Below are 25,529 nucleotides of genomic sequence, written 5' to 3'. Positions count from 1 at the left end.
TTTTGTATCATTGATTCTTGTTTGTTTATTTCATGTACCTTATGTATGCTCATTAATGTTATGGTAAGAGGATTTGTTGGTTTTCCTAGGGATTCTAATTGTTGTTTTATTACTAGGCCCTAGATCAGGTCGTGACAAGCTTGATATCAGAACATAAGGTTCAAGTGTCTTATGGAGTATAACATGTTGCGTCAAGTAGATTCTTGTTCATCTGTGTGAAGAGCTCCACATAAATGAATAGGAGGCTATGAGGCATCTTTGGAAACACTTCACTTCTTTCATGATCTTATTGTGCCATAGAGTTTAACTCTAAGGTTTCCTCCTCTAACTCTTTCTATTTGTAATTTCAAAATCATGGCTATACGATGATACTCCATTCGAATGAATCATATTAATGAGGAGTAATATGCTCCAAATGAAGATGTGATTGAGAAAGTATTTAAAATCCGAGGGTCTTTTCAGATGTTAGCCAAGGTTGTGACCACTGAAGTAAATCGAGGGGTGGTAGCTCCTCGAAATGTGATTACTTTGGTGTAAGTCTCCAAAAATTGAAAAGTTGGAACCAAAAAAAAACTCTCAAAATTTCAAACTAACCCATGTTTATGAGTTACTCTACCACTCATAGTGATTTCTACAACTCATAAGAGTGAGTCCCAAGGGTCTACTTAGGACTATCCTCAGGTAACACCCCACAAAATAATAGGATGAGTCGCAGAAGTATCTATGATTCATCAAAGTAAGTTGTTCTAAGTGATCAAAGACTCCATAAATTTGCAAAATTCAGGACCTACAAGAAAAGTCATGTTTGTGACTCGTAGTCCTTTTAATCAATCATAGACATAACTCATAAATAAAGGTTTAGAGAACCTCAAGTTTGCAGGTTTCAAATCTTACAGGAAGAATGCTTGTTATGACTCATAGTCATGAAAATTAGCCGTAGAATTGACTCATTTGCAAACTTTAAAGAATTAAATTTTTAGAGACTTCCTCAAACCTGCAGGATGAGTCGTCTTGATGACTTGTCAACTTTTCTATAACTCATAGAGTCATCCCGTAGTTTGAAATTCCATTTTTTATAGAAGGGTAGTTATGTCATTTCTCAAGTTTGGTTCAATGAACCTAGACACAATTATGGCTAAGTTCAAGCCTATATCTATCCAATCCTTTGAAATTTCCCTCATTCCAAATCATTCTTCAAACTTGTCTAAGGCAAGAAAAAAAATTATCCCAAGGGTTCCTATTCAAGCTTCAAACTAGGGTTTCAGATTTTAACAAGATTTCTTTTTCAATTTTGAGTAATTTCAATCAATGTATTAACCCTAGTTTTGATGAATTGCATTGGGCTGTTTCAATTTCATTTTAAATTGTTGTCACTGATTATTCAAAGCATGTTTCTACATGAGGTGCATGATTTTAAGTTAAATTATGAAAGGCCATGCATAAAGTTATCTCAATTATGATTTTAAAGTTCAAAGATAGTATTCATGAATTGATCATGAGTTCAATGATTTTCAAGCAATGTTTTCATGATTTAAAGTTGATATTGTGGTTTTATTGATGAAGTTATGATAATGGATTAAGTTATGATCAAAGAAAGTTATTATGGTGTGATAAGTCCAATCCTCACACACTCATATTAAAGATGGTGATAAGAATGATTCTCACCAAAGTTAAGAATTCCTATGAATCACTAAAAATAATTATCTACTCCATATATATTTTATAAAGATGGATTGATAGGTAGTTACTATCTTTCACTATTATATAATAAGCACATTATAAGAATTTCTGTTGGGATATTGACTAAGCACCAAGAGAGATTCTATGTGTGGTTCAGTCCAGTAACGTAGTTAGTAACCCAAGGGAATCTTAGTATCAACCTAAAGTCCCAACCTATGTTGCCCGCGTAGGATTTCGTTTATGGCCTAGATAGTGGATCCACCAATAGATAGTTGAGTTGAGTTTAATATCATAATGGAGTATGCCCTGGCAAGGTAGCCTCCCCTTTCTCGATGTGGGTTGCATCAGATTCTATGTTATGGCTCGCATGATCTAAGATGTTGGTTAACGGTCTTATCCCCTATAAGTTAAATATTAAATATATGAGTTTAAGATGAAGTTTTGTCATTTGCATTGACCAAGAGTTGTCATATGTTTTCAAATACTTTTAAGCCTTACTCATGTTCATTATGATTGGTCATGCATCTTATGGCATATTGTTCATGTTCACTTACTTATTAATGCATATCCAAATACTTAGTACTTTCTATGTACTAACACATATTTTACCTACATTGTCGCATTATGTAGGATTAGACGACACTCATGACCATCCTCTGCGTGGCTAGAGTTGCTTTAGATATTTAAAGTTGGTGAGTCCTCATTCTATCAAGGACATGATTTTCATTCTTGTTGTTTACTTGAATTTTCTTTATTTGATTCGTGTGAGCTAGGAGCTTGTCCTAAGCCCCCATCAAACACTAGACCAAAGGCACATTTAGACACTATATAATGTAGTCCGTTTGAACATCGATTGAGTTTTCTATCCCTTAGACCCATCCCCTTGAGCTTTTACTTCCGCTTATATTATTATATTTATTTACCTTATGTATCCAAAGTATGTTAAGATGGCTTGTTTAGATTCCCTTGCATCATGATCATCGTGTCACCACAAGGCCCTAGTTTGGGTCATGACAAACTCAGAGCACAAGGTTTAGAAGTGTCCAAAAAAGTATAATATACCGCATTAAGTAGAGTCTATTCATTGGTGTGAAGAGCGCCACATCTATGAATAGGAGGCTACACAATGTCTTAGGAAAGTCTAACTTATTTTATGATCTATTTCATGTGTTAGAGTGGTTAAGTCTTTCCCTCTAAGGATTGTTCTTTGCGATTTAAAGAAAAATACCTCCACAAAGATACCCCACTAGAAGGAATGTGGTTAAAAAGGAGCAACAAGCTTCGAATGATCCAGTCTCCAATGGCGAGTTCTGGATGTCTTTTCAAATACTTGCGAAAGCCATTACGGCCCAAGTTAATAGTGAAGTGGTTTCTCCTGTGAACCTTTATATGGGTACAATGGCAATAAGAGTTCCTAATTTTATGAGGATGAATCCTCCAGAGTTTTGGGGTTCTAAAGATGAAGATGATCCACAAGAGTTCGTCAATAGCATCCATAAGATTTTGTACATCATGGGAGTTATCCCGATTGAGAGGGCATAATTTCCTACATATACATTGAAGTGTGTTGACCAAATTTGGTTTGATCAATGGAAAAGTGAAAGGCCTAGAGAGGCCGATCCTGTGACTTTGGATGAGTTCAGAGGAGTGTACCTTAATCTCTATTTCCCATTGGAGCTAAGCGAGACCAAGGTGAAAGAATTAATCAAGCTTAAGTAAGGTGGTATGACTGTGAGGGAGTATGACCTAAAGTCAACTCAATTGTCAAAATATGCTTCATTCATGGTTGTCGACTCAAAAGCTCAAATGTGTAATTTTATGTCAAGTGTATTGGATATGGTCGCAAAGGAATATAAGACGGATATGTTGATACCGAAGATGGATATATCTACACTCATGACCTATGTGGACAAAATAGAGAGTGAGAAGCTAAGAGAGAAGAATAGGCCAAGGAAAGATGGTGGTACTTTCTCTTATTCTAAGTATAGAGGTGGTGGACGTCCTTATTTTGGCCAAAGGTATTCCGGCTAAGAGTCTTCAAATGCCACTACTTTAAGGTTTGACAAGATAAGGGTGCCCAACCTAAGCCTCAAGGAGGTGCTCCTAAATGCAAAGTTACTCCCGCATGCAAGAAGTGTGGTAAGAATCACAAGGGTGAGTGTTTAGCTTATTTGAATGTTTGTTACCGATCATGCTAAGGAATATAAGGTTAAAGATGGTCCTCCTCAAGGCCAAGTTGCATATGTAGGCAGAGTTGCTCAAGGTGCTCAAGTGCAATTAAAGGGTTGTCAATGCAATAACGGATGTTATCCTCTTCATGTTAGGCAAGAGGTGGAGAAGCCTCCCGATGTTGTTACTGGTATGTTATGGGTCTTTCACTATGATGTTTATACCTTACTTAATCAGGGTGCAAATTTGTCTTTTGTTTCCACTTATGTGGCCGAAATATTGTCAAAACCTTTTTCTGTTTATACTCCTGTAGGTGAGTCAGTTGTGGCTAAAAGAGTCTATACAAGTTGTCCAATTTTGGTTTTCCATTAACTTACTCTATGTGACCTAGTTGAACTTGAGATGACCGATTTTGAATTTATCCTTTGTATAGATTGGCTATATGCATTTTATGATTCGATCGATTATAGAACCCAAGTGGTTAAGTTTCAATTTCCTAATGAGTCAGTACTAGAATGGAAGGGTAGTAATTCCATGTTCAAATGTCAATTCATTTAATGCCTTAAATCTCAAAAATTAATTTTCAAGGGTTGTATGTATCATCTTGTGAAGGTTAGGGATGAAAATTCAAAAGCCCCTACTCTAGAGTCAGTCCCAATAGTTAATGTGTTTTTGGATGTTTTTCCCGATGATTTACTTGGTTTCCCTTCCGAAAGGGAATTTGACTTCGGTATAGATCTTCTTCCGGATACTCAACCCATTTATATCCCTCCTTACCGAATAACTCCGGTGGAGTTTAAAGATTAAAAAATCAATTGAAAGACTTGTTAGACATCAGTTTCATTAGACCAAGTATATCCCTATGTCGTGCTTCTATTTTGTTTGTTTTTTGTTTTTTATGTGGGAACAGACCCTATACGAGGGTCCCACCCCTCGTGCACAGTCAGGAATTGAGCAGCACCCCCAAGCCTTAACATATATATAAAAAATACACAGAGGGGGATAGAAACCTTACCTCCGACCCTAAGATGGTTCATAAGTTAGCTAACCTACTAAGGTCGGTCAACTCATCCCCGATACTAGATGGAAAGTGATAAACCTATGAGACTAGTCCTATTCAACTAAGCTACATTAGAAACATAGCTAAATCAAATTACAGCAAGAATACGAAACTTCCAATTTCCATAGATCGAGAGTGGTCGTGTTATCATTGTCCTTCTTAGTTTTGTCGTAACGAGTTTGTCCATGAGATGTGAGTACCTCATGTAAGGAAAGTACATAATGTCATGTTGCTGCAAGTTTGGATTTGAAAAGTGTATACATCATTGGGAGAAATTAAGCCAGCTAAATAAGGTCGCTCGAGTAACGTCTCCGATTATCCATTCGAGCCTCAACTTCTTGGGTTCTCTAATTGTTGGAGTTACTGCAAGTCTGCAATAGCTGGAAGTTATTTTTGATATTGCAGGTTACATGTTAAAGCTGATGTTGCTTTGAGTTGCTTCTGGCAACAGCTGTTACTGTAGTACAAATAATCCACAATATTTGTGCAATCTGTATAATGCATACTTTTGAGTGTTTGTTGCTTCTAGCATCTGCTGCTGGTGTTGAAGTTGTTGATGTAAAACCTCCAAGATCAGGTGTTGCTGGTGCTGTAATCTAGTATCTGCACAAAGAGACACAAAGCAAACAAATATAGAACTCCTACCTGCAAACTCTTGTACCTGTACAAACAAATAAACAGCCACACACAAAAACTTATAGGTGTTTGTTATATGTTGCAGGCTGCTGGGATTGTTATTGGAATATATTATTGTTAGATGTTACTTGCAAGATAAAAATGTTGCACATGGAGGAATCTGTATCTTTGTAGTATTCTTGCTTCTCCAATCCAAGTTCCAATATGTCAAGTGTTTCACCTTGCTATTGTTGTACCAAAAACCAATAAGATTGGGTCTCTAGCCACTTTGCATGTACCTGCATAGCTATGAATAAGAAGAGAAAGAGGTAAACACTACTCTATACCTTATCTCTAGTGGTAGTGTGGTTATTCTAGGAGGAAAATAAATAGGGGAGATTCTCCCCTTTATAATGGTCATAACTATAGAACTTTCAAAGTAGTTATAAATTAGCATAGATATATCCATTTTGAAGATTAAGTTAGAACGATGAGGATGGTGAGGTCAAGGTGGTTTATTAATCCTCTTGAGTCTTCTTCTCCTGAAGTTGGCCATTTCCAACTTGTCTAGTGCAAAGTAAGCTCTTACTTCTTTAGGGAGTTCTTGCTTAGTGAAGTAAATTTGTGGGGGCAGAGCACTTGTGGCTATGTTTAGACAAAGCATCAGTTATAAAATTGGCCTCTCTATAGATGTGGTTGCATTGGAAAGCTTGGAATTGGTGGCTAATTTCCTGCAGCTTCTGTAATTGTTCCTTGACAGACCATGAAGGTTTAGCAAGTTGTTTTATCCATCTAATGAGTAGCTCTGACTCAGCTTCTAGGATGATATCTGTATATCCCAAATGAAGGCACCAAGATAAGCTAAAGATGGCTGCCAGCACCTCAGAGTGGTTGTTTGTGCCTTCTTTAAAGAGAATTGAAAAAGCAAAGAGAAGATCACCTTGAGATAGAAGGATGGTTCATTTCATATGTGCATTAAATACCGACAATTAAACAAACTGACTATCAAGAATAAATATCCAATTCTGAGGATAGATGATTTGCTTGATCAATTACAAGGGGAAAGCTATTTCTCTAAGATTGATCTCCATTTTGGTTATCACCAACTAACGGTGAGGGGGTGTGATATTCCCAAAACAACCTTTTGAACAAGGTATGGTAACTATGAGTTCTTAATAATGTTTTTTGGTTTTACCAATGCCTCCGTGACATTCATAAAGTTGATGAATAGGGTGTTCAAACAATATTTGGACATGTTAGTGATTTTTTCATTGATGACATTTTGGTTTACTCTCGAAATGAGGAGGAGCATGCTTATCACTTGAGGATTGTGTTGGAAACTCCAAAGGACAAGAAATTATTTGTCAAGTTTGATAAATGTGAGTATTAGCTAAGTGAGGTGGCTTTTCTTGGTCACATTGTGTACGGTAAAGCAATTATGGTTGATCCTAAAAAAACCAAGGCGGTAAGGAATTGGCCTAGACCGCTATCCCTTTCGGATATTAGAAGTTTCTTGGGCCTAGACAAATATCATAGAAGATTTGTAGAAGCATTTTCATCGATCTCTTCACCTTTGACTAAGTAACTCAAAAAGAGGTGAAGTTTCAATGGTTGGAAGCTTGTAAGAAGAGATTTAGGAGTTGAAAGATTATCTTACTACCACTCCTATTTTGACCTTGTCGGAAGGGTTCGATAGTTTTGTTGTATATTATGATGCTTTTTATAGGAAACTTAAGGTGCATGAAGGAAACTATCTAAATTATAAATTGCAGCTAGTAGTTGTATTTTGTTAGAAGATTTGGAGACATTATCTTTGTGGTATCCATGTAGATGTGTTCAATGACCATAAGAGTTTCCAATATTTGTTTAAGAAAAAATATATGAATCTTCGTCAAAGAAGATGACTTGAATTGTTAAAGTACTATGATATGAGTGTGTTGTACCATCCAGGTAAAGCCAATGTAGTTGCTGATGCCCTTAGTCGGCTGTCCTTGAGTAGTATTGCACATGTTGAAGAAGGTAAGAAAGACTTGGTTAAGGATATTCATAGATTGGCATATGTAGCTGTGTGGTTGATCGACTTCTATGATGGACGCATTCTTGTACAAAATGGTTTAGAATCGTTTTTTGTGGTAAATGTTAGGGACAAACAGGACCATGACCCGATGTTGTTGAGTTAAAGAAGTCAGTTGCCACAAAAGCCACTAAGGCTTTCACCCACGAGGGAGATGGAGTGCTTGGTTATCAAGGTTGGTTGTGCGTGCCCAATGTTGAAGGGTTAAGATAGTTGATATTAAATGAACCTCATAGTTTTGGCCCAATATTCGATTCAACTAGGTTCCACCTAGATGTATCATGAATTGAGGGAAGTGTATCGATGGAATGGCATGAAGAAGGACATAGCAGAGTTTGTAGCTAAGTGTCCAAATTTCCAATAAGTTAAAGTTGAGCATCAAAAATAGGGAGGTCTAGCCCAAGATATTGAAATTCCTACTGAAAAGTGGGAAGATGTGAATATGGATTTTGTAATAGGTTTGCCTCATACTAAGAAGAAATATGATTCCATTTGGTTTGTTGTAGATCAGATGATTAAGTCGGCTTAGTTTCTACCAGTTAAGACTTCTTATTGTGCAGAAGATTATGTTAAGTTGTATGTTCATCAGATGGTAAGTCTTTGTGGTATTCCCTTGTCCATTATTTTGGATTTGGGTACTCAATTCACTTTGCACTTTTGGAAGTCATTTTAACAGGGTCTTGGTACAAACGTTAAGTTAAGTACCGTTATCCACACTCAAATCGATTGTCAATCCAAAAAACCAATCCAAACTTTAGAGGATATGTAGAGGGGGTGTATCATTGATTCTAAAGGGAGTTGGGATAAAAATTTGCCATTGATCGAATTTTACCTGCAATAATAGTTATCACTCTAGCATCCAAATGGATCCAGTTGAAGCATTGCATGGGAGAGGATGTATGTCCCCAGTGGGATGGTTTACGGCTCAAAGTCATCAAAAGTCCTATTCCAATGTAAGGAAAAGAGACCTTGAATTTGAAGTGGATGATTGGGTTTACTTGAAAGTTTCACCAATAAAGGGTGTAATGCATTTTGGTAAGAAATGGAAATTAAGTCCTAGATACATTAGACCTTATAAGATATTGAGATATGTTGTCAAGTTGTCTTATGAGTTAGATTTTCCACTTAAGTTAGCTATGGTTCACCCGGTGTTTAATATTATATAATGAGGAAATTTATGGGTGATCCAAACTCTATTGTGCCATTGAAAATTCTTAACCTTGAAGTGAATTTGACTTATGAGGATGTTCTGATGGAAATCTTAGACTGGAAAGTTGAGAAGCTAAGAAACAAAGAATTTGTGTCTGTCAAAGTAATATGGAGGAATCAACAAGTAGAGTGTTCTACTTGGGAAGCGGAGGTGGATATGATGTAATGATAACTATACCTCTTCTTCTCTACACATTCCTAATGTAGTAAGTTGTTCTTATTCAAGCTAATTGAATCTTACATATTCAATTCCTTCTATGTCATTCATATGCATACATGTTCATGAAAGTTGATTTTAATGTCATGATTTATGTTATGTTTGAAATATTCATGTTCCATGCATTAATAGGGGTCATTATTATCATGTTGGTTTGGTAGTTTTCTTTCCTTGTCTTTCCTATGATATGTTAGTTTCATTCGAGGATGAATGTTCCCAAGGAGGAGATATTGTAAGACCCTAGAAGTCATAAAGTTGAAACCAAGGAGAAACTCTCAAAATTCCAAACTGGCCCATGTTTACGAGTCAATCTATGACTCATAATGATTTCTACATCTCATAAGAGTGAGTCATAGATTGAGTCCCAAGGGTCTATTCAGGACTAGCATAAAGTGACATCCCACAACTCAACAGGACGAGTCATATGAGTATTTACAATTTGTTAAAGTGAGTCATTCTCAAAGATCAAAGACTCCACAAATTTGCAAGATTCAGAACCTGCAAGACAAGTCATGTTTATGACTCATAGTAATTTGAATGAGTCATAGACACTACTCGTAAATGAAGATTTAGATACCCTCACATTTGCAAGTTTCAAAACATGCAGGATGAATTCTTGTTACGACTCGTAGTCATGAAAAAAATTGTAGAAATGACTTATTTGCAAACTTTAGAGGCTTGACATTTCAGAGTCTTCCTCAAACCTGCAGTATGAGTCATCTTGATGATCGTCAACTTTTCTATGACTCGTAGGGTAACCCCATAGGTCAATATTATAATTTTAATAAAGGGTAGTTATGTCATTTCTCAAGTTCAATTCGACAAACCTAGAAACAATTATGGCTAATTTCAAGCCTATATCTACCCAATACTTTAAAATTTCCCTCATTCCAAATCATTCTTCAAAATTCTCTAAGGCAAGAACTAAAATTCTCCCAAGGTTCATCTTCAAGCTTCAATCTAGGGTTTCAGATTTCACCAATGATTCTTCTTCAATTTTGAGTAATTTCAATCAAGCTATGTGGCAATTGATCCATGGGTTAATTTCACCCATGGATTCCCAAAGTTTTCTCCAAGTTTTTCTCAATTTTCTATGACGTATTAACACTAGTTTTGATGAATTGCATTGTCAAGACACAACCCCATAGGCCGCGACTGGGGTCTGACCTAGACTCTCATACACTTATCTATCAGTTGTGGTCAAGTCGAACTATGAATAAAATCATACCATGCAATAGAACCCTATTGGGTGATAATGTTTTCATAAACCTGTAGCCTCTTTCTTTTGTATTACATCATAAAAGGGCGCACAAGCCGATAAGGCTGCCATAACACTATAACATGTACCATATATCATATAGACCCAGCTGAACAAAACTGACATACACAACCCATTTATACATGTCTACAGACCTCTAAAAATGTTAATGACAATATATGGCAGGATAGGGCCCCCGCCATACCCCTGAAAAACAAAACCAATTATATAAGTCAGTGGCCAGTGCCAAAAACCAGGCTTTGATACAATGAAGCCTCTTCCAACTGAGCTAAACGTAATCCTAAGCTGACAGACTCCCAAAACCTGTATCTGTACCTGCGGGCAAGAAACGCAGCCTCCCAAGAAAAGGGGTTCAGTACGACATATATACTAAGTATATAAAACATAACATAGTAAAACTGGAAGTATATCTGAAATAGACAAGCAGGGGATGAAATATCAAATCCAAAACTTGTACCTGTATCCTGTGAATCATAAAATTATGCATGCTCAAATTATACAATATAGATGGCCATATATGGGGTCTGGTGAATATATCTATAAAACCATCATAGGCCCGGTACCATCACCACCTTTTTACAATACATCATCATATATATACATATGTACCCATCCCTCTAGTGAGGGACTTGGGGGGTTTTTTATGTCATTGCATTATTATGTCATCGTATAGTGTACTCGGCCTCTTTAGTGAGAGACTCGGTGGATAATGCAGTGAACTATGCACGTCTATGTACCCGGCCCGAGACTCGGTGATAGAAGGGTTATAGTATGCACGAGTAGAGTAGTGAGTCACCATATACAATTTAAAACATTATCAGAGACTCGACCGTATAAAAAAGTTAAGCTTTTGCATGAGGACCCGAGTAGTGGTATAGTAATCTCGAGTGTCTTCTAAAGGACATTATGGTCTATATCAATTGTAATATCGGGGACCCTAGACATGTATTAACATAGGGCCAAATCATTTATGGAATAAGAAATACTTGGTGCCATATAGTCTTTAAGAATTGGAGCCTATACATTTGGTACCTCTTTAACATATAGAAGTTTCCAGAGAAATAGTTCAACTATTATAGGATTTCAATATTCAGAAGTAAATAGTAGATGCTTAAGAATGGAATCATATTATGTTTAACTTACAACGAAGACATGCCTAAAGCAAAAAGAGAATAAGCTCTATATAGTCTGTACTTCCCTTCATGTGGTCATCCTGTACATATTTCATACCCGGCCCATCCTGGGGCTTAGTGAAAAACTATGGAATCATAAACTCACTTTCATACCAAGTACATATCAAGAGAAATGAGACATAGCTTTCCACACACTACTTTTTAACACATAGAAGCCTTAACAGGCAATACTTAATTCTTGTAGGAGTTCCAATACCAAGCAGTGGATAGGGATTATGAGGCATACTTGGAGTCCTGGGAATGGAATTACCCTCATATTTCACATCCAATTCACTTACAGCTAAGGCATGCCAAAAGGAAAGAAAGATAGCTTTACATACCTATGCCAAAAACATGCCAAGAGAAAGCTTCACATACCTCTTACGAGTTACTCTTTATCACATTCGGCTCATCGTCCTTTGAACCTATTCAACACGGAAGCAATACAAATATCAATCATCCTTGACTTTTCAGCATCTTAAGTTATACTCGAGTATTCATAGAACTCATTTCCACGCTTGTCTTTTCGACTTGTTCTTTAGCTAGTTAAGGAGTTAACAAAAATCGGGCAGCACCTCCCCTATAACATGCCCTATCTGAATTTACAATTAGATCCCTAATCACTAAATCCAACCAAAAACAACAACTTGCAGCTCATATACAAATATAACATGGCAACATCAGACAACATAAGCTCCGAACAGCTTGCTAAAAATTACGATACCAAAATAGAGTTTCTAGTCTTTATTTCGCAAAACCTTTAATTATACGAAATGAGGGATCATGTGGATGAAAAAAAAAGCACCCAAACCTCTTTTAGAATACTTTTAGACCTAAAACACACCACCACACACGTGCAATAGCATACCACAATCACAACACCTTGCTTCGACTATAATTTAACTATAGCGACTCCAATTTAGTTTGTTTTGAATCGTCGAGCATAATTTTGGAATTTTAATATTTCCATACACTTAAACAATGTGTAATACACTTAATAAAAACACCATAAACTCTAAATTGAAGGGAAAGGTCTTACCTTACCAGAATATTGGGCAAAACTCGCCAAACTAGCCTCGGAAGTTCCTTGTCGTGCTGAAACTTTAGCGGACTGTTTGTATCGCTTCTTCGCTTCCCTGAATTGAAATTTATTGTTATTAAAAAACATCATATTATCATGGGATACCGTAAATAATTAAGTTGCAGAACAAAATTTGAAGCTTACCTTTTGGAGACCAAACCCGTAGACCTCTCTCTTTGGCTTTCTAAGTTTTCCTTCAACTTTCTCTTGTTTGTTCCAAGTGTAAACCTGAAAATATGGTTTCGTAGGAATCATAAGATACATATATACATCCCCACATGATCAAGGAACACCGTAGATAATTAATTCGCAGAGAAAAATTGGACAACTCACCTTGAACTCTTCCAAGCCGTGGCTGCCCCTTTCTTTTCCTCCAACATTTTTTTCTCTTTGTTTGGATGAAGTTTTTGATAAGGAATGAAATTATTATTCAAATAATATGCATATATAGGTGGTCTTAGGAGGTGACATGTGTCAGCCCCTAAGGGTGACACGTGTACAGCCCCTATTGGGCAATGTATTCATGCTGCCAATTAGGGGATGACATATGGAAGTGGGGTCCACCCCCCACCCCCCAAAAAGGTGGGTCACCTACTTCCATGCATCACTTCCCTATGCTTCCACATGGCCTCTCTTCTTTTTACCATGTGTTATTCTCTCCTCTTCCTCGTGGGTTCGTAATCTTATCTCATTTTAAGAACCTATGTAATCCTTGACATGTAAGTTTGGTATATACTCAAGTAACTTAAGTATGTAAGACTCCTATGTTAGTATCTTACATAGGTAAATCTAGTCCTATGACTCATTACTTGGCCTCCAACTCTTTTTGACTTCTCATGACCTTATTTCCAACCTCTTTGACTATGGAGTATTGCATTCTCTTTTCTTTAGAGTTGTTTAATAGAGTTGTAGACTATCTGGCTCCCCTGATAACTTCTAAGAGGATTAAGAGACATTCCGAGCTCAATAGTGTGGGGTGTAACATCCTTCCCCCTTTTAAAACATTCGTCCCTGAATGTTAACTTACCTCGTAGTGTTTCACAAGGATTTTGGGGGTTTTGTATTAGGGGTTTAGATTACCTTGGTATATAGGGAACTAGTTCAGATATCTTCTCTCTATCTCTTTTTCGACTTCCTAGGTCATTCTCTTTCTAGTTTTTGTTTTGCCATAATACCTTAATGGAATTCACGTCCTAGTTTGCAACCTTCTAATTTACCGATCCCAGATGGAGATAGGTTATTCTTCGCAGGATAACTCTTCCATTTCATAGGCATCAGCTATGGAACATACTCCGGGTGGATCACCAGTACATTTGTGAAGTATCCGTATTAGATGTACTGGGCATATGGTTTCCACATCAGGTGGTGAGTTCGACTTATAGGCAACTTTGTCCACCTTACGAACAATTTGATAAGGTTTAATGTATTTCGGGATAAGTTTCCTTTTCTTGCCGAATCTTATTACTCCCTTCCTGGGTGACCCTGGTATGAACACCTAATCATCAATTTGAACTCTGACTATCGATGTCGATCATCTGTACATTATTTCTGCCGACTCTATGCTACTAGTTAATAGCTTGCTCAATCATGTCTGGGCCTACTAGCTTAGTCTTTCTAAAATCGACCCAACCAACAGAGGATTTACACATCCTGCCCTACCAATCTTGTATGGGGTCATTGGGATACTGGAATGTTCCCTATTATGGTAGGCAACTTGCCAAGTGATAGATAATCATCCCAGCTACCTTCGAGTTAATAGCACCAGCTCCCAACATATCTTCTAGCATTTAAGTGGTACGCTTAGCCTATTTATCAGTTTTGAGGGTGAAAGGCGGTACTAAGACCCGCATGTGTTTCCAATCTTTTCTTGGACTGACATCCAGGCACTAGCTGTGCTTTCAGTCCCTCTACTCAAGGTAATAGTTGTGGGGACCTTATGTATTACTCTTCAATCTCCCTAGAAGACTTTAACTGGTACTTTACCTTTTGGGTTTCTTATTTTTTTATCTAATCCTTAGGGTTGGCTGTTAAATAATGCTGAAGTCCCCTCATATAATGGCGCTCATGTTCGTTCTATGCTCTGTCTATCATTATCCGATATATTTCTGAAAGAATTTGGCATATAAGTCCGCCATCCTTTAGGAACTAGTTAGTTCTGCCCCTCTTGGTTAAATTATCTCACAATTTCCTTATCCCAGCTTGCCCTAGCTTGTAACACTATGGATACATTATCTCGTGTCTTTCTTTATCTTTACGAGAATATGAGAAGGTGCTCGACTTATCCTAAAAAATATCTTAGCATTGTCTCACTAGGTCTCATGCGTTACCTTGCCGTTTCCTCCATTATCCTATAATCGATGTCAAAGTAGATCTTTTGTCCAACCGAGGCCATATCTTACTTTGCCCATCATACTAATTCCTTCTCGATAGTTTGTCTTAACCCACTTCTGTATCTCTTGGTAGGGTATCCAAAATATCATAGTTAAATTGTCATTATTGAACTCTTATCCTTTTTATCATGCACTTACTCACTTAGACTGATGCTTATATATACATACCCGTAGGTTGCACAACCATTCTGATACAACTTATATGAGGTAGACGTAGTCTTTCCATCTCTTGGTTCATTCTGCTATACATATCTCACTCACATTAGAACTTGCTTGTCCTATCTAATTATACTTCTTTCCTTTCCATTTATTCACCATTTGCTCCTCTCATCTCCTACCATAGGAGGTTATCTATTCCTTTTCCTTGGTTATTTATCTATCGCAACACCATTTACGACCAACTCTATAGCCAAGGTTCAATGTCTTGTTAAAAACTTCTTAACACTGCCTTACATAGCATTCTGACTTTTATCCAATTATTGGTGGCTTCCAGACCTTCCTAACTTGGTTCAGTAAGGGATCGTATTGACGTTTAAGTATCTAACTTAAATATGTTGCCACATCTACCTCCACCTTACCCTTGCAATATTTCTCATTGACTTCCCCCCTTTAGAGGGTACTTACACCTTTATCTGCTTATACCTTTCTCTATGTCTCTATGTCCAGTCTCAATTGCGTTCAATCTCCTTCCCTAATCTACTTGGAACTATATCATATCTCCGTCTCTCTGCATATTTTATACCTGATTATCCATGTACGGAACCTTGGCTAAATTACGAGGCGACGAGAACCTTTCTATATCTAATGTGATATCTCATCTACTAATCGGTATTTGAGTAATGTGACCTAGGAAACAACTCATCCAATGCCAACTTCTACTTATCTTTATGAAAGGTTAATACTCACTGGTAGACATCTCAAATGTTAACTAGGCAACACCTATATTCCAACAATGACTGTCTAAGGTTCTCTCGGAGTAGTAACTTTCTTCCAACCTATATCCTTTATTTCTTGGGGTGAATGGAAGTTGCACCATTTATTCCTTAAGTTTTCCATCTTTATCTCTTAAAGGTTCTATTATTTTTGGTGTGATGTTATGTACACGCATCATTCCTTTATACCTTATGACCCCTGCCCTTACTGTATACCCCATATAGACTTTTAACTTAGTCAACACATACTAAGTGCACCTTACTAGCGGTCTTACTTTATCCCCGTATTGTTGTACCTTACCTTTAAATTCATACTTACATGTCCCCTTTTTAGTTCATACTCATATTCAGTTCATGACATCTCTCTGGGTGCTTTTGTTCGAATGTATTTCTCTAATTAGTTGGTGGAGAACTAATAAACTGTTATCATATAGCGCTTTCTAACCACCGTTAGAAGAAAACTAGAATCCCTAAAACATCATAGTACTTCTTAACACTTGACCCATATGGTCTTCTTCTGAGTTTATCCTCGCGTTATGAAAAACTTATCTAATTTACAATTAGGTGTTGGGTGCTTGGTACTTTTCAATGAGAGTAAAACTCAATCGCTAGACATCTTACCCTTCAACCTAAGCTTTTTCTTTTTTTTTGTTCCTACAGCACAAATACAACTAGAGATACTGTAGTATGAAATTTACTGCTCATATAGGCTTTTGTTTCTCCAAAATAAAATTCTCCAAGTAAAAATGGTTCCCTTTATCAACGACATAAATAGTACCTCCTACAACTTTAGTTAAACTTAAAAGGGGTACTCGGTATCAAATTCTAGGACATTTTGTGATGCTATATTTCATTTCCTTTCCTTGTTCTGAGAAAATTTTGATAGAGTTTCCCCTATACTCCTTACTATCCCATAATTTGCACGCCAAAAATACCAACAATGCCTCACAGGTCTAACACATATATATATTCATATCATACCACAATCACACAGGGCTTTCAATATCATCTCATATCGCAGCCACACACGGCTTTCAGTATCAACAATATGATAAAAATAATGGACTTACCTCGTATGTCCAACTTTGAACTGCATCTGTTACACTTTCCGGTCTACTTTTCTTTCAGGTTTCGCCTTTACATTTCAATCATATTGCAATACCTAACCCAATAGATATCTTTTGTGCCTTTACTTACCTGCGTGCTTCATAACATCCCATGTCGTCCATTACTTCCTTTTATTGATTTCATCCTTCTGCTAAAGTCCAAGGTTAGTATAAGGAGGTTTTCTATGACTCAGATCTATAGCACGATCTCAGATGTGAAAGAAAGATAACATCTTAAATGTCCTGTAGCCTCTTGTTTATAGATGTGGTGTGCAACACATCGATAATCAAGACTATACTAGACATGGTCTGTAGATAATCTAAGGATGAACTGATGTGATACCACTTCTATCACGACCCAACCCCGTAGAGCGCGAATGGGGTGCGATCTGGACTCCCGTACACTTATCTATCAGTTATGGTCAAGTCGAACTATGAATAAAATCATACCATGCAACAAAACCCTATTGGGTGATAACGTTTTCATAAACCTGTAGCCTCTTTCATTTGTATTACATCATGAAAGGGAGCACAAACGGACAAGGCTACCATAACACGATAATATGTACCACATATCATACAAACCCAGCTGAACCAAACTGACATACCCAACCCATTTATACATGCCTACAGACCTCTAAAAATGTTAACGATAATATATGGCAGGACAGGGCCCCCACCGTACCCCTAAAAAAATAGAACCAATGCCAAAAATCAAGCTTCGATACAATGGAGCCTCTTACAACTAAGCTGAATGGAATCCTAAGATGACGGACTCCAAAAACCTGTATCTGTACCTACGGGTATGAAATTCAGCCCCTCGAGAAAAGAAGGTCAGTACGACATATGTACTAAGTATGTAAAACATAACATAGTACACCTGGAAGTATATTTGAAATAGAGAAGCAGGGGATGAAATATCAAATCCAAAACCTGTACCTGTATCCTATGAATCCTAAAAGCATATATGCTCAAATTATACAATATAGTTGGCCTTATCTGGGATCTATAAATATATCCATAGGACCATCATTGGCCCGACGGAATCACCACCTTATTACAATACATAATCATATATATACATACGTACCCGGCCCTCTAGTGAGGGACTAGGTGAGTTTTTCATATCATTGCATTATTATGTCCTCGTATAGTGTACTCATCCCTTTTAGTGAGAGACTCGGTGGACAATGTAGTGAACTACGCACGTCTAGGTACCCAGCTCGGGACTCTATGATAGAAAGGTTACAGTATGCACGAGTAGAGTAGTGAGTAACCATATGTAATTTAAAACATTATCAGAAACTCAATCGTATAAGAAAGTTAATCTTTTGCCTGAGGACCCGAGTAGTGGTGTAGTCATCTCGAGTGTCTTCTAAATGCCATTATGAGTTATATCTATTGTAATATCGGGGACCCTAGACATGTATTAACATAGGTCCAAATCATTTATGGAATCAGAAACACTTGGTATCATATAGTCTTTAAGACTTGGAGCCTATACATTTGGTACCTCTTGAACATATAGAAGTTTTAAGAGAAATAGTTCAACTATTATAGGAGTTTAATATTCAGAAGTAAACAGGAGATGCTTAAGAATGGAATTACCCAGAGCTCATATTATGTTTAACTTACAACTAAGACATGCCAAAAAAAAAGAATAAGCTCTATATAGTCTGTATTTCCCTTCATATGGTCATCCTGTACATATTTCATATCCGGACTATCCTGGGGCTCGGTAAAAAACTATGGCATCATAAACTCACTTTCATACCAAGTACATATCAAGAGAAATGAGACATAGCTTTCCACACACTACTTTTTAACACATAGAAGCCTTAATAGGCAATATTTAATTCTTGTAGGAGTTCCAATACCAAGTAGTGGATAGGTATTATGAGGCATACTTGGAGTCCTGGGAAATGAATTACCCCCATATTTCACATCCAATTCACTTACAGCTAAGGCATGCCAAAAGGAAAGAAAGATAGCTTTACATACCTATGCCAAAAACATGCCAAGAAAAAGCTTCACATACCTCTTATGAGTTACTCTTTATCACATTCGGCTCATCGTCCTTTGAACCTATTCAACACGGAAGCAATACAAATATCAATCATCCTTGACTTTTCAGCATCTTAAGTTACACACGAGTATTCATAGAACTCATTTCCTCGCTTGTCTTTTTGACTAGTTCTTTAGCTAGTTAAGGAGTTAACAAAAATCGGGCAACACCTCCCCTATAACATGCCCTATCCGAATTTACAATTAGATCCCTAATCACTAAATACAACCAAAAACAACAACCTTAAGCTCATATACAAATATAACATGGCAACATCAGACAACATAAGCTCCGAACAACTTGCTAAAAATTACGATACCAAAATAGAGTTTCTAGTCTTTATTTCGCAAAACCTTTAATTATATGAAATGAGGGGTCATGTGGATGAAAATAGAAGAACACAAACCTCTTTTAGAATACGTTTAGACCTAAAACACTCCACCACACACCTGCAATAGCATACCACAAGCACAACACCTTGCTTCGACTACAATTTAACTATAGCGACTCTAATTTAGTTTGTTTAGAATCATCAAGCATATTTAATGAATTTTCATATTTATAGCCACTTTAAAAAAGTATAATACACTTCATAACAACACAATAAACTTCAAATTGAAGGGAAAGGTCTTACCTTCTCCGAAATTGGCCAAAACTCGCCAAACTAACCTCGGAAGTTCCTTATCGTGTTTAAACTTTAGCAGACTATTTGTATCAGTTCTTCGCTGTCTCGAATTGAAATTTATTTTTATTAATCACCATAATATCACCATGGAATACCGTAAATAATTAATTCGCAAAGAGAAATCAGAGGCTTACCATTTGGAGACCAAACCCGTTGCCCTCTCTCTTTGGCTTTCTAAGTTTTCCTTCAACTTTCTCTTATTTGGTCCAAGTGCAAAGCTGAAGATATGGATCCATAGGCATCATAATATATATATATATATATATATATATATATATATATATATCCCCACGTGATCAAGGAACACCATAGATAATTAATTCGCGGAGAAATATTGTAGAACTCACCTTGAACTCTTCCAAGCCGTAGCTGCCCCTTTCTTTCCCTCCAATGTTTTTTCTCTTTGTTTGGATAAAGTTTTGGATAAGGAATGAACTTATTAGTCACATAATATGCATATAAAGGTGGGATTAGTAGGTGACACATGTCCATCCCCTATTGGGCCATGTATCTATTTTGCCAATTAGGGACTACCACGTGGTAATAGGGTCCACCCCCCCTAAGTAGGTGGGTCACCTACTTGACCCCAAGTAGGCGGGTCACCTTCTTCCATGTGTCACTTCTTTATTCTACCATGTGGCACCTTTTTTTGCAACCATGTGTCATTCTCTCCTCTTCCTCGTGGGTTCGTAATCTTATCTCATTTTAAGAACTATGTAATCCTTGCCACATAAGATTGGTATATACTAAAGTAACTTAAGTATGTAAGACTTCTAAGTTAGTATCTTACGTAGGTAAATCGTGTCCTATGACTCATTACTTGGCCTCCAATTCCTTCCGACTTCTCATGACCTTATTTCCAACCTCCCCGACTATGGGCTATCACATTCTCCATTCTTTAGAGTTGTTTAATAGCGTTGTAGACTATCCATCTCCCCTGATAACTTCTAAGAGGCTTAAGAGATATTCTGAGCTCAAGAGTATGGGGTGTAACATGCATTGGATTGTTTCAATTTCATTTTAAATTGTTATCAATGATTATTTGAAGCATTTTTCTACATGAATTTCATGATTTTAAGTTGAATTATGGATGTCCATGCATATATCTATCTCAATTATGATTTTAAGGTTCAAAGATGATTTTCATGAGTTATCAAGAGTTTAATGGTTTTCAAGCAAAGTTTTTATGATTTAAAGTTGATATTATGGATTTAATGATGAAGTTATGATGATGATAAAGTTATGATCAAAGAAAGTTATTATGGGGTGATAAGTCCAATTCTCATACACTCATGTTAAAGATGGAGATAAGTATGATTCTCCCCAAATTTAAGGATTCCTATTAATCATTAAAGTTAATGAGCTACTCCTAATATGTTTTACAAAGAAGGATTGATAGGTAATTACTATCTTTCCCTATTATGTTATGAGCATGTTTTATGAGTGTTTGTTGGGATATTGACTAAGCACCGAGAGGGATTTTAGGTAGGGTTCGGTCCACTAATGCAATTAGTTAGACAAGGGAATCCTAGTAGGAACATAAAGTCCCACGCTACATTGCCTGTATACGATTGCCTTCATGGCCTAGCTAGTGGATCCATATATTGAACAATTGAGTTGAGTTGATTACCATAACAGAGTATGCCCTGGCAAGGTAGCCTTATCCTACCCATGTTATAGCTCGCATGGTCTAAGATATTGGTTAACAGTCTTATCCTACACAAGTTAAATCTTAAATCTATGAGTTTATGATGAAGTTTTATGATATGCATTGACTAAGAGTTTTAATATGCTTTCAAATGCTTTTAAGCCTTACTCATGTTCATTATGATTGGTCATTCATCTTATGACATATTGTTCATATTGCTTTACTTGTTCATGCATATCTCACATACTTAGTACCTTCTATGTACTAATACACATTTTTCCTACGCTGTCTCATAATGTAGGGATCGACGACACTCACAACTATCCTCTTCATAGGTAGAGTTGCTTTAGATATTTGAAGATGGTGAGTCCTTATTTTATCAAGGACATGACTTTCATTCTCATTGTTTACTTGAATTTTCTTTACTTGATTCGAGTAAGCTAGGATCTTGTCCTAAGCCCCCATCAAATACTAGACTACAAGAATATTTAGATGCTATATAATATAGTATGGTTGCATATTTATTGAGTTTTCCACCCTTTAGACCCATCCCATAAAGATTTTACTTATGCTTATATTATTATCTTTCTTTAAATATAGTGTGCGATATATGCTAAGATGGCTTAGTTAGGGTCTCTCGCATCCTGATCATTGTGTCACAGATTGGCCCTAGTTCAGGTAGTGACATCTGGCTTCTAGAGTAACACACTTAAAGAGAATGAACTCACTGGAATTTCATGTATCCAAGGTTGACGATGATACCTTACACTTTATTTATGAGTTGCAAAATATTGTGGGGATTATGAAAGTGTCTTCGGAGGAGAAGGTGGAATTGGTGGACTATCAACTTAAATATGTCGCTCAGGTTTGTTACACTTAATGAAGAGCGAAAAGGGTTGAAGGGGTCCTATAAGTTGGGAAGAGTTCAAGGTTGCCTTTCTTGATCACTTTTTCACACTTGAGTAAAGGTAAGCAAAGGTGTTTGAGTTTATCAATCTTAAGCAATGAAGCATGAGTGTGAGGGAGTATGCCCTCTAGTTCACTAAGTTGTCTAAATATGCTCCTTCTTGGGTAGCCCACTCTCATTCCTGAATGACCAAGTTTATTTTGGGAGTGTTGGACTTGGTTATGAAAGAGTGAGGAACTTCCATTCTTATCAAAGAGATGGACATATCTAGGCTTATGACCTTTTCCATGTAAATTGAAGGAGAAAAGCTTAAGGAGAGGAGTGCAAGGTAGTCCTAGAGGACTCGGTATGAAGGGAGATTTTCTCACAAAGAATCTGGTGGTAGTAATGAAAGTTTTTGACAAGACCAAAAGGTTCAAGTCCAAGGTTCTTTAAAAGCTCCAATGCAAAGGTTTGACAAAGATAAGGTCTTATATTCTAAGGCACAAGGCAGTGTTAGTGGATCTACTCTTTTGAAGTGTGCCAATTGTGGGAGAAATCATAGAGGTAAACATTTGGTTTGAAAGGGTGCATGTTTTGGATATGGTAAGATGGGGTAGAAGATTTTCGAGTGTCCTAACAAGGGAAAAGAAAGTCATCCTCAAGGTCAAACTATTAAAGGTGGACAAAATCTACAAGGTGGAGGCCCACACCAAATAGGTTGTTCCTTTCACTCTACGAAAGAAGTTGAGGATTCTCCTAATATGGTCACGGGTATATATTGAATGTCTTTGACTTTGATGTTTATGCATTATTAGTTCCAAGTTCTACTCTATCATTTGTAACTCCTTATCTTGCTATAAGGTTCATTGTTAGTCTCGAGATCTTGTTAGAGCCCTTTTCGGTCTATACTCCGATTGGTGATTGAGTTGTGGCTAAATGAGACTATAGAAATTATCTTATTTCACTTATGATTTATGAGATATGACCATGATTATCAAGTTATAATCTTTCAAAGATTTATGAATAAATTTAAAGATACTTTATGAAAAGAAGATTATAAATGATAATTTTTTAAGAAAGTGCATGCAAAGGTGACTTAGGATCCTTAATGAGGAAGGTGACATAAGACCCTAAATAATAACGTTATATGATAATGAATGTGTAGTGATAGAAGGCCTACACCACATTGCCTGATGAAGAATTAAATGGAAGGGTAACTCAAGATCATTTAGGGTGACTTAAGACCTTAATGAAAAAGGTGACTTAAGACCATAATGGGAAGGTGACTTGAGATCCTTAATGAGGTATTCCTATGAGCTTGTTAATGAATTATGATTATGAAAAGCTTATGATTTTTACAAACATGATTTATAATTTTAAGTATGATATGTGTTACTTAGGTTGATATACTTAGCACTGAGTAAACTTTGAGGTGGGGGCTTGACCTTAGCCCTAGTTGCAACCTCTAGTCTCTTAAACTATATTTCCACCGCAGGGTTGCCAATATGGCCTAGCTAGTGGATCCACATATATGCATGATGATAATAATTGGATGGATTTTACCTTGGCAAGTATCCTCCCCCCTTATTGATGTAGGTATCATCGGATTCCATGTAATAGCTCACATGGTCTTAATGTCGGTTACACTTATGTCCCACATATGTAAGTTCTTATGATGATTATGAAGTTTTGATGCATTGACCAACGAGATAAAGATTTCAATGTTTTCTTATTTACTTATGTTTTTAATTACATTGGTCTTGTATCTATGATTTATGTTGATTATGTCCCATGTTTATTGTTCATGCACATTCTCACATACTTAGTGCATTTCATGTACTAATGCATTCTTTTTGCCTATATTGTATCATAATTTAGGGGCCGAAAATCATGTTCAACCTCCTACCTCTCTTGGTTAGATCTTTACTATCTACTTATTGTGGTGAGTCGTCATATTTCGAGGATGAGACATTAACTTCTTACATGTTTAAGACTTTATCTACACTTTATTTTGGGTGATTTGGGAGATTGTGTAAAACCTCCATCTACTAGTAGAGGCATGTTAGATAATATGGAGTCTATGTTGTCATCCTCTCATTTTGAGATTTATGTCCTATTTGAGAGTATGTTTCCGTATAATTGATTCTTGTTTGTTTATTTTATATACCGTATGTATGATTATAAATGTTATGCTAAGAGGCTTGGTTGGAGTCCCCCAGAATTCTAATCGTCATTTTATGATTAGGCCCTAGGTCAGAACATAACAAACTTAGTATGAGAGTACAAGGTTCAAGTGTCTTAGGGATTCTAGCATGTTGCATGAAGTAGAGTCTTGTTCTTCATTTTGAAATGTGCCACATCTATCAATAGGATTCTATGAGGTGTCTTTGAAAACACTTCACTTTTTTCCTGATCTTATCATGCCATTGGGTTTAACTCAAAGGTTTCCTCCTCTAACGCTTTCTATTTACTATTTCAAAATCATGCCTCCACGATGATAGCCCATTCGATGGAATCTTGTTGATGAGGAACAACATGCTCCATATGACCATTTGAATAAATAAGTCTCTAATTTTGAGTTCTGAGCTTCTTTTTAGATGTTAGCCTAGGTTGTGACCAGTTAAGTGAATCGAGGGGTGGTAGCTCCTCAAAATATGATTACTTCAGCTTCTAGAGTAAGAGACTTCATGAGGATGAACCCTCCCAAATTTCATGGATCCAAGGTTTATGAAGATCACCAACACTTTATTGATGAGTTGTACAAGATTATGGGAGTGTCTTCGGAAGAGAAGGTGGAATTGGTGGCCTATCAACTCAAAGGCATCACTTAAGTTTGGTACCCTTAATGGAGAAAGTAAAGGGTTGAAGAGGGTCCCATAGGTTGGGATGAGTTCAAGGTTGCCTTTCTTGATTAGTTTTTCCCACTTGAGTTAAGGGAAGCAAATGTGTTGGAGTATATCAATCTTATACAAAGAAACATCAGTGTGAAGGAGTATGCCCTCAAGTTCACTAAGTTGTCTAAATATTCTCCATCTTTGGTAGCCAACTTTTGTGCCCGAATGAGTAGGTTTATTTCGGGAGTGTCAGACTTGGTTATGAAGGAGTGTCGAACCTCTATGCTTATCAAAGAGATGGATTAATCTAGGCTCATGACCTATCCTGAGAAAGCCAAAGGAGAAAAGCTTATGGAGAGGAGTGCAAGGGAGTCCAAGATGGCTTGACATGAAGGTAGACTTTCTCACACCAAATCCGGTGGTG

The sequence above is a fragment of the Solanum dulcamara genome, chromosome 12, assembly GCF_947179165.1.
Source record: "Solanum dulcamara chromosome 12, daSolDulc1.2, whole genome shotgun sequence".
Lineage (NCBI taxonomy): Eukaryota > Viridiplantae > Streptophyta > Magnoliopsida > Solanales > Solanaceae > Solanum > Solanum dulcamara.
The sequence above is the reverse complement of the archived record's forward strand: the minus strand, read 5'-3'. Positions refer to the sequence as shown.